This window comes from Frieseomelitta varia, unplaced genomic scaffold (genome assembly GCF_011392965.1).
Source record: "Frieseomelitta varia isolate USP_RPSP 00005682 unplaced genomic scaffold, Fvar_1.2 scaffold_909, whole genome shotgun sequence".
NCBI classification, from domain to species: domain Eukaryota; kingdom Metazoa; phylum Arthropoda; class Insecta; order Hymenoptera; family Apidae; genus Frieseomelitta; species Frieseomelitta varia.
In genome coordinates this window covers 759,166-767,807 of record NW_025110711.1, presented here as the reverse complement: position 1 = coordinate 767,807, position 8,642 = coordinate 759,166, and the positions used below count along the sequence as shown (strand labels likewise).

General features: G+C 40.3%; 1 protein-coding gene across 3 annotated transcripts in view; it reads left to right on the top strand.

Annotated features, from left to right (window-relative positions):
• LOC122537448 (cilia- and flagella-associated protein 298) overlaps positions 1-8,642 on the top strand; it is a 99,320-nt gene that overhangs the window by 54,888 nt on the left and 35,790 nt on the right. For 2 of the 3 annotated variants that reach the window (XM_043670608.1, XM_043670607.1), the window contains exon 1: positions 7,224-7,509. The exons of the other annotated variant lie outside the window; for it this stretch is intronic. The gene's annotated coding sequence lies outside the window, so the exon portion shown is untranslated. Of the gene's footprint in view, positions 1-7,223; positions 7,510-8,642 lie in introns of those variants that run through there. 3 annotated transcript variants of the gene reach the window in all.

Sequence of the window (8,642 nt, the reverse complement as noted above, 5' to 3'; positions counted from 1 at the left end):
ATGCTTCTCTCGTACTACTGAAGCCGGAGTTTCACACATCATAGTCATCATAAATCGGTTCTCGTCGCGATATTAACGAGATTTTATTCCCAGGCAGATCTCTTCAACAGAGATTGAATTACACTAACTTATCCAATTTATTATGTGACATATCCACTAAAGAAAAAATTCCAGCAGCTTTAACACACCATATTAATTAGCTGTAAAGGAACCCAAACAAACCAAGCGCGAAACCATTTTGCTATCGCGAAATATACTTGGTAAAATTACGAGGATCGTAAAACTACACACGCGTAAACACGTTTGCGCCAGATGGCCACGGAGCAGCGCGGTGTTTCCTAATAATCCCGTTTCTGTCAGTTTGCGCAAACGTTGAACAGTCGGCAGCAAGAACAACGCGCTGTTTACTTATCGCATCCAGTTCGCGAGCACAATTGAACGAAAGTGGCGTCACACCTGGCACTGATCCTCCGAAACAATACTCCCGGTGGTAGATTATTTTGCAGCCTTAGTTAACTAGAATTCTTCGCAAGCTCGCGAGTAAATACCAATCCCTGTTCCGCGTCGGAAACGAAACTCGCTGATAACGATTTAACGGGACAGCGAGCAAAGGAGGATGCGACGAATCGCATCCTCTCTAAATAAATATCGTACTCGAACGATGCTGAAGGGAAAGGATAAACAGCCGAAGGCGAAGGTACATCTCGTTAGCCCAGTTTAGTCGGAAACGATTCATTCGTCGAGACGAAACGGAATTACTTGACACGATCCTGGTAAGTTTCTTAACTGGATATTGTCGATTGAAATTAATAGACTACCAAATTCATGCACACCTATCAATTTTAATCTTTGGACTGGGTTTTAAAAATTATTTTTCTATATATAATTATTTTAATTATTTTATTTATATTTTAATATATAAAAATTGTTTTATTTATATTTTAACACATAAAAATTATTTTACTTATATATTAACATATAAAAATTATTTTATCTATATTTTAATATATAAAAATTATTTTATTTATATTTTAACATATAAAAATTATTTTATCTATATTTTAATATATAAAAAATATTTTATTTATATATTATTAGCACGTACGAGTGAATCGTATCTTGCCAATTTTATTTTAAAATCCTTAATGACGAATGTGTGCTGAAATAATTAATTAATTGGCATTCCTATTGAACTCGTATTGTAATTTTGAATTTGGAACTTGTAAGAAGGTACGAATCGTTCAAATTTGGAAGCTGCAGGAGTTATAAACTTTTGCGAATGTTTTGTTATAAAACACGTGTTATGCGAGAGTATCTTTTCACTTGCTCTACAGTGAAACGTGTCTAACGAAGTCTCCGTACCGAATTATAATATCAGTCGTGTTCAGAAGCAGTACGAACTTGCAAAAATTTAATCCAATGTACATCTCGTTCGTTCCAGTCGAACGAACATTCGATTATTCAAAGCTGGAGAGAATGCTATGTCCTGAAACACTCCAGAGACGGTATATCAAACGGGAAAGTAGGAAACACGAAGTTGCGAGTTTCGTATTCCCTGGAAGGCGTTCCGAGAATTTCATTTCGCGACGGTTCCCATTACAAATAAATAACAATCAGAAATCGCAGGAATGGAATCGAGGAAATCGATAACGAACAGGACGAAAAGAGAGAGGGAGGAAGATGCGAAACGTCGAGAAAAATCGAACCCCGTGGCTTAATACGTTGTTGAGAAAAGAAAAAAAAAAAAAAAAAAAAAAAAAAAAAAAAAAAAAAAAAAAGGAAAAAAGGGGAAAAAGGGAGTGAAAAGTGTGTCGCTGTAACGATATTCCAAATCATTGAGAGAGCAAGAGTATCCGGTCGTGCAGTCTGTATCAATAAAGAAACAAACCTAGCTGGTTCGAGTGTGCTTAGAGCGCACTTCACTTTCAATACGACGAGGCGGAGCGGTTCACCGGGGAATGAGAAGGTTCGTTACGACATTGTTCAAAGTGCAACGTCCTGTGGGCTTGTTTTGATCGATCTCTCTCTGTATGGTCTGTTGTTAGAGGCTAAACGCTCAGGTACTTGATATTCGAGTGCTAACGAACGATGAGTGCGGGGAGGCTCTTCTTCGAACGAGGAATTATCACCGAGCAATGCCAGAACAAGCTGCTCCAATTGCTTACCATGATGTTCCGTCAAAAAACTCCGATAATTACTGATAAATTCAATTTTGTCGTGTAACGTTGATCGAAGTTTGAGTTGGTTTAATCGTGCGTGACAGTGTTGCGAATATTTCGTCGGAAATCATTGATGAATTCCATGATATTTGAGATAGTTAGAATTTCGATAATTATTGATAATAATGATAACTTCAATTTTGTCTTGTAACGATGAACGAGGTTTGGGTTGGTTTGATTGTACGTGACAGTGTTGCGAATATTTCATAGGAAATAGTTGCTAAAATTCCGTGATGTTTCAGGTAGTTAGACTTTTGATAGTTATTGATAATAATGATAACTTCAATTTTGGTGTATAAAGATGATCGAGGTTTGAGTTGGTTTGATTGTACGTGACAGTGTTGCGAATATTTCGTCGGATATCGTTGCTAAAATTCCGTGATATTTCAGATAGTTAGACTTTTGATAGTTATTGAATATAGTGATAACTATAATTTTGTCGTGTACAGATGATCGTAGTTTGGATTGGTTTGATCGTATGTGACAGTATTGCGAATATTTATTTCGCCGGAAATCATTGATGATTTTTTGTGATATTTGGGATAGTTAGGTTTGGCTCGTTTGATAAGCATAATATACGTTTCTAACTGGGTTTATTTTGGGGAAAAAACGTAAAGTAGCTAAAATCTATTTTTTATGCTCTATTTTTCATATTTTTTTCTATCGTTTCAATGGTTTTGTGAACACAAGTAAAAAAATACGACATGAGAGGTATTTCATTATTACATATACATATTATACATATATATTACAAGTGATGTTATAAACATTATGTGTTTCTTAAATATTATAAGTAAATTACGAATCTTTCAAAGACAGCATCAGTTCCACAACTTCAAACGTAGAAAAGTTGATGTTTATTAACGTCTTTGAAACATTTTTGCCACAAAGAAGCTTACAAAAGTAAATAATTTACTTCTTCGTAGTCGAACATTAATTCTTCGTTAATCGTAGAATACGTAAAACGCAACAACGTCCGATTTCCTGGTCTCAAAACTCAATATGTCGCTGCAATAATTAAGACGAAGCACTATCGTGAAAGAGAGCAGAATTTTCGTCGCTGTGTTACGACGTGAAAAAATTCGCTTTCATAAATTGTGGCAACGATGGAGGTAGACGTTTGGTGAAAACCTCCCAACAGTCTCGTCCCAGTTTCATTCTAGTCTCACGTTTCAAACGCCGGGAAACGTAGAAGCGACGGAACGCAGACGTCGTGAATCGTGATAATCATAGCGACCTGGAGATGGTGTCATCTCTCTTAATGGCGTTTTCACTATTTAACCAGCGCGGCGTTGACTGACAGTAGCTAGAATAAGCAAGCGCGATAACCAACGAGCTGTTCATCGGTAGACGGAAACGGAGATTAGAACGTATTTGCTGGTTCGATACGATCCGCACGTTACGACACAGCGCGAAGTAGTTCTTTAGGTCGAAACACGAAAAGAAAATTGGCAATCCATGGAAAATTTGTATTACATTGCGCGATTTTACTTTAGCTTTTAGAAAGTGATCAAGACTAGTGTAATAATCAAGCATCGATATTTTAATCTGCCAGCAAAGAGACAAATTGAAATGTATTTTCTTATGACGTGAAATTTGGAAGAGGAAACCGATGAAACGAATAAGATAATTATTCTTCTTTTTCCAACTTGGACGTTGCAAAATGTTGAAACGAAATGTTTGAATTGTATTTTTATCAAGATCAGTTAACGTTACACGGGGATATTTCAATTTTTTACCAAATTTTTATACCATAATCCGCTATATATCATATCTATATAATCTGAAAGAAACTTTTTCATCACAAAATATTACATCGCTCAATTTGTAGATATAATGCTGTCCAAAAAATACCAATAACGAAAATTTGTCTGCTGTATTTTTACGACTGCGTGTGTGAGAGAGCGAGAGACGGAACCCATGAAAATGTGTTTTATTAAATGGAAATAAGAGATGAAGCAATCCAGTAAGAAAAATAGAACGATAATAAACTCACACAATTCATTTAAATTTTTAATTTTTCATTAAATATCCACTTAAATTCGTCCTGAAAATATTATCGATACTTCAACTATCATATTTTGAAACTTCGGCATTAGAAATGAAATGAAATGTTTCTTTTGTGAATTTTGATCTCAAAGTCATCTCACAGTTCAGATCCAGTTTTCGAATCAGCCGAATCTTCCGAGGTTCGCCGTAACCACCAGATATCAGGCAATCAAATTAATGGTACAGCTAGTAGCCAGCCTTCATAAATGAAACGCTACTCGTGGCGCGGGGGATCGATTTACCCGTGCCGGACAAACTAATTTCTCAGGCTCGTCTCGAACATCGCTGCACGAGGCTAACCTCGTTACAACGATTTACAACTGTTCCAAACTCCGGCTAGACCGGTTCTTATTGGTTTCTGTCCCGAGGCTCCGCGGCTGCATCAGCATTGGGTCATTAGGGAAACCCTGGAGGGTGCATGCACGATGAACCATCCCTCCGTTTCCAGTTTCATCTCAATCCGGGGATAAAAACTTCTCTCGCCTCGTTACCGAATCATATCATCGAGAGATGATATATAAAACATCTCTCTTTACTTTGTCTCGTCTTCTTTCCATTCTTTTCCGTTGATGTTCGTTTCATTGCCATATCTTTCCATCCTTCGTGATCTTCGATATCTCTCCCCTCGTTCAGAAAATTGATTTCCACAAACGAGTTAGTTCTTCATTTAATTTAATTTAACGTTGGTTTATAATTTGGTTGTTCGAAATGAATTTCTCCAGGTGTATGTTTTACAGTAAAATTTGCAAAATTGAAATTCAGCTTTAAGCTGAATAAATGCATAAAATTTAGCAAATTTAAAATCAAGCAACATTAACAAATAACACCTGTCTCTTTTATGATTATTTGTTGTCTTTAATCTTTCTCTCGGCTAAACAAATCGTTCAGCTGTGCTTAATTTCGTGAATTTCTATCAGCGCGTAAGTTCCATCTATCTCTCTGCAGTGGTATTACATAATTTAGAAGGCATCGATGCCCAGCTATCGATAATCGCGGTGTAATGCTCGGCCTTAAATGTCAGACGTCTATTAAAATTCCCTGGCCAATTTCCAGCCTTGTTGGAGAATCTTGTTGCAAAGCAACCTACCGTTTCCAAAACGATAACAGTCGAAATTCCACAAGCCTGTTTCTGCCGACTTTCTCTAAGTTGGTCGGAAAGAAACGAGCGTTTCGCTACGAGAATAGATGCCCGACGTGTCGCGAAATGTATCATTCTGAATGCTCGCGAGCAGAACCGCAGAGGATTGGCGCTAAATCATCCTTAGCTGCTTTCGCGAAACTTGGTAAACCAGTTTCGTTGGAGTGTTTCCGGTCGAGAGTCACGAAAAATACGTCTTCCTAGCTTCGACTAGAATCTCATCACGGCTCTTCTCCCCTCGAACAGCATTGTTCGATCGACGATTCAATCGAACCTTCGTCTGTTTCCCTTCATCTTTTTCTGGCTCGAAAAAAAAAGAAAGAGGAATTTCGATATTGTGAAGTATCACTGCAGTACAAGTATTCGAATATTCGATGCAATTCAATCGAAAGATTTATTCTCTGCCAAATTGATATTAAACCAAGAAACTATGTACGTACATACATACGTCTTTGTATCGTTCTCTGGCTCGATATTTACTATTGACGACTGACGCTTCGTGAATTGTTGATGTAAATTTCACGTACGATCCAACTATAACTCGACTGCAGATTTTTTATACTTATTGCAGAAATTTTGCTTTCACGCTATATGTTTATACTGTACTATATCGCAGAAATTTTGCTTTTATGCTACATAATTAACTGTGTACATTAGTTTTTTTTATTGTCAAATTCATTTAAATTATGTTTCTTCTCCTAAATTTCTAACAATTTAGCAGAAACTGTACGAATACTTATTGCTTGTATATTTTTGCCGATTTTTTTGTTTTCTCTTGCTGATTTCGCAAATTGTGCAAATTAAAAATTTTCTTTTTCATTGCATCTATCCTACAGATTTACGGAAATATATGCAAATTCGTTGTTTGTAAAAAAAAATTAACGACCATTTCACGAAGTTTCGTTTGAAACTGATCGGTGTACGAAACACAAAATAACCGAAGTATGGATACCAATCTCGTGACACTTACCAGACAAAATAAATCTTCCAATCGTGCGAATACGAATTTACGTAACAATTCACGATTTCAACGCTATGAAATCAACACGAGCCGACGATGAGAGAGCCAAGGGAAGGAGGTGAAAATCTAGATGTAGACGCGAAGGAAGAAGTGTGAGAAAAGGAATGTAAGAGGGACGAAAGGATAATGGTGGCGCGAGATTGGGCAAGAAAAGGAGCAGGTGAGGCGAAGCTCAGTCAGGGGACGCCCTGGTGTCGACGATGTCGGCGTAGAGCGTCGGTTGGCGGCGTCGGCGGCGGTCGATGCCACCAGATGCCACTGTGGCGCTGGCGTCACTGGAAAATAAGCTCGCCCAAAAGCTCCACCGACTGCAGTAGCCCGGCATCCGTCGGCGCCGCGGCCAGGACGAAAATTTCCCGCGGTTATATACATACATACATACATACATACATATATATATACATATACATACACATATATTATTGTACACCGTGTCGTGTGAAGCTGGCCGATGGAAGCTCGAATGGCAGTCGAAGATTGACATAGAGAGAGATACGCGACGATCGACGGAACAATTGGTGATCGTCGGCCATCGGAGATCTCGTTCAACTCGTGCGACGAGAGAAGAAACCGAGAGAAGAGGAGGAAGAGAGGAAACCACCAGGGGGGATAAGAAGGGAAAGGAGAGATAAAAGAACGACGATCATGAGGTGGCAGCCACGATCAGTGGACTGAAAGTTACTCGCCAGAGCTGTCCTACTCTCTCTCTTTCTCTCTCTCTCTCTGTCTCTCTCTGTCTCTGTCTGTCTGTCTCTCTCTCTCTCTCTCTCTCTCTCTCTCTCTCTCTCTCTCTCTCTCTGTCTTTCTGGTTCTCGTCCGGTCCCGAGAGGATTGTGCTTCAGCGGAATCAGGCGGAATCATCTCGGTTCGATCGAGGCGCGGTGGTTCGCAAGATCGCGCGACAAATGTGCACGGGGGTGGACAGTGTGACATAGTGCGGCGAAGTAGGCGACGAAGAGCGACGAGGAGGGAGGGAAAGGCGAGCGAGCGAGGAACGCGGGAAGAGGAGAAGGTGGGACAGGATGCGGGGGCACAGGAAGAGGGCGCAGAGCCCCGACGATTTCTCTTTTTCTTCATAGGGGGTACTTTAACCGTTCACCCTTCCTTTCGCCGCGGGAAACGATCGAGCTTCTTCTCAGTCTTGCGAGCTTTTTCACGCACACGCCTTTTGGTGCTTCTTCGCGGACAGACAGTGGGTCAGGGGGTGGTGGTCGCGGTTCACACCAAGTTACCGCTGTATCGCAGGATCGTATCTACTTACGTCTCTTTGTAACGATAATTCGTAAAATGTCGTACCGCCTCATTGACTATCGGACGAGCGACAGAAGCTTTCGCAACGAAAACTTTCCGGTCCGAGACCGGATTTCTTTTCGAGAGGCCAAACTGGTTGGCCCAGTTTCGAACGGTAGAACCCATCGAATGGATTCTCGCTGCTTCGAATTTGCAAAGTGAAGATTGTTGGTAGCACGTGAAAAGGGTGAACCTTGTATGGTCGACTGAGAAAGACGAAGAAAAAAAAAAAGAAAAAGAAAAAAGAAAACGTCGCGAAACTCTTTTGACTCGTAGGAAAATGTACGAATCCGATATGTATGTATTTCTCGTGGAAATCAGGCGAGTCGAACCTCTGGTAAACCTTCAGTTACGTTTTTCTCTTCCTTTTCTCGTCGTTGAAAAGATCCTCGAGATGTTTCATTGAGAAAGGGGCGGACCAAGAGGCGGAGGGATAAGGGAGTCATGCTGATGCGGGAGGCGAACTCGCAAATTTGAAAGCACGCCCGAGCATATTCTAATTGCTGGTTAACGAGGCAGGCTGGCTGCTTCCATTTGCAACCACCGACGCAGCTCCTTCGCAGATCGGATACTTCCCCTTTCGTACGAACATGGTCGCGCTTCGTAATCAACGTGGACACTTAATGCGGAGCATGTTGATTTACGTCGAGTACCTCTGTTTCTCCCCTGCCTCTCGACTCTCAGTCTCGCCTTTGTCGCGAAGCAGTTGGAGCAACAATTTGATCATTCGTAGGGAGCGTAGAACCAGCTCGAGTCGTTCGTAATCTGCGCCGTCTGCCACGGATTTCGAAATTCGTAACAACTGAAACGATCCACTCGCAAAACAGAGGCTAGAACAGTTTCTCTTTAACCCCTTACGCTGGCAAACTGATTGCGGACCGTAACGAGTGTCCGAACCGTGTACAATAACTCGTCGCTTTTCTTT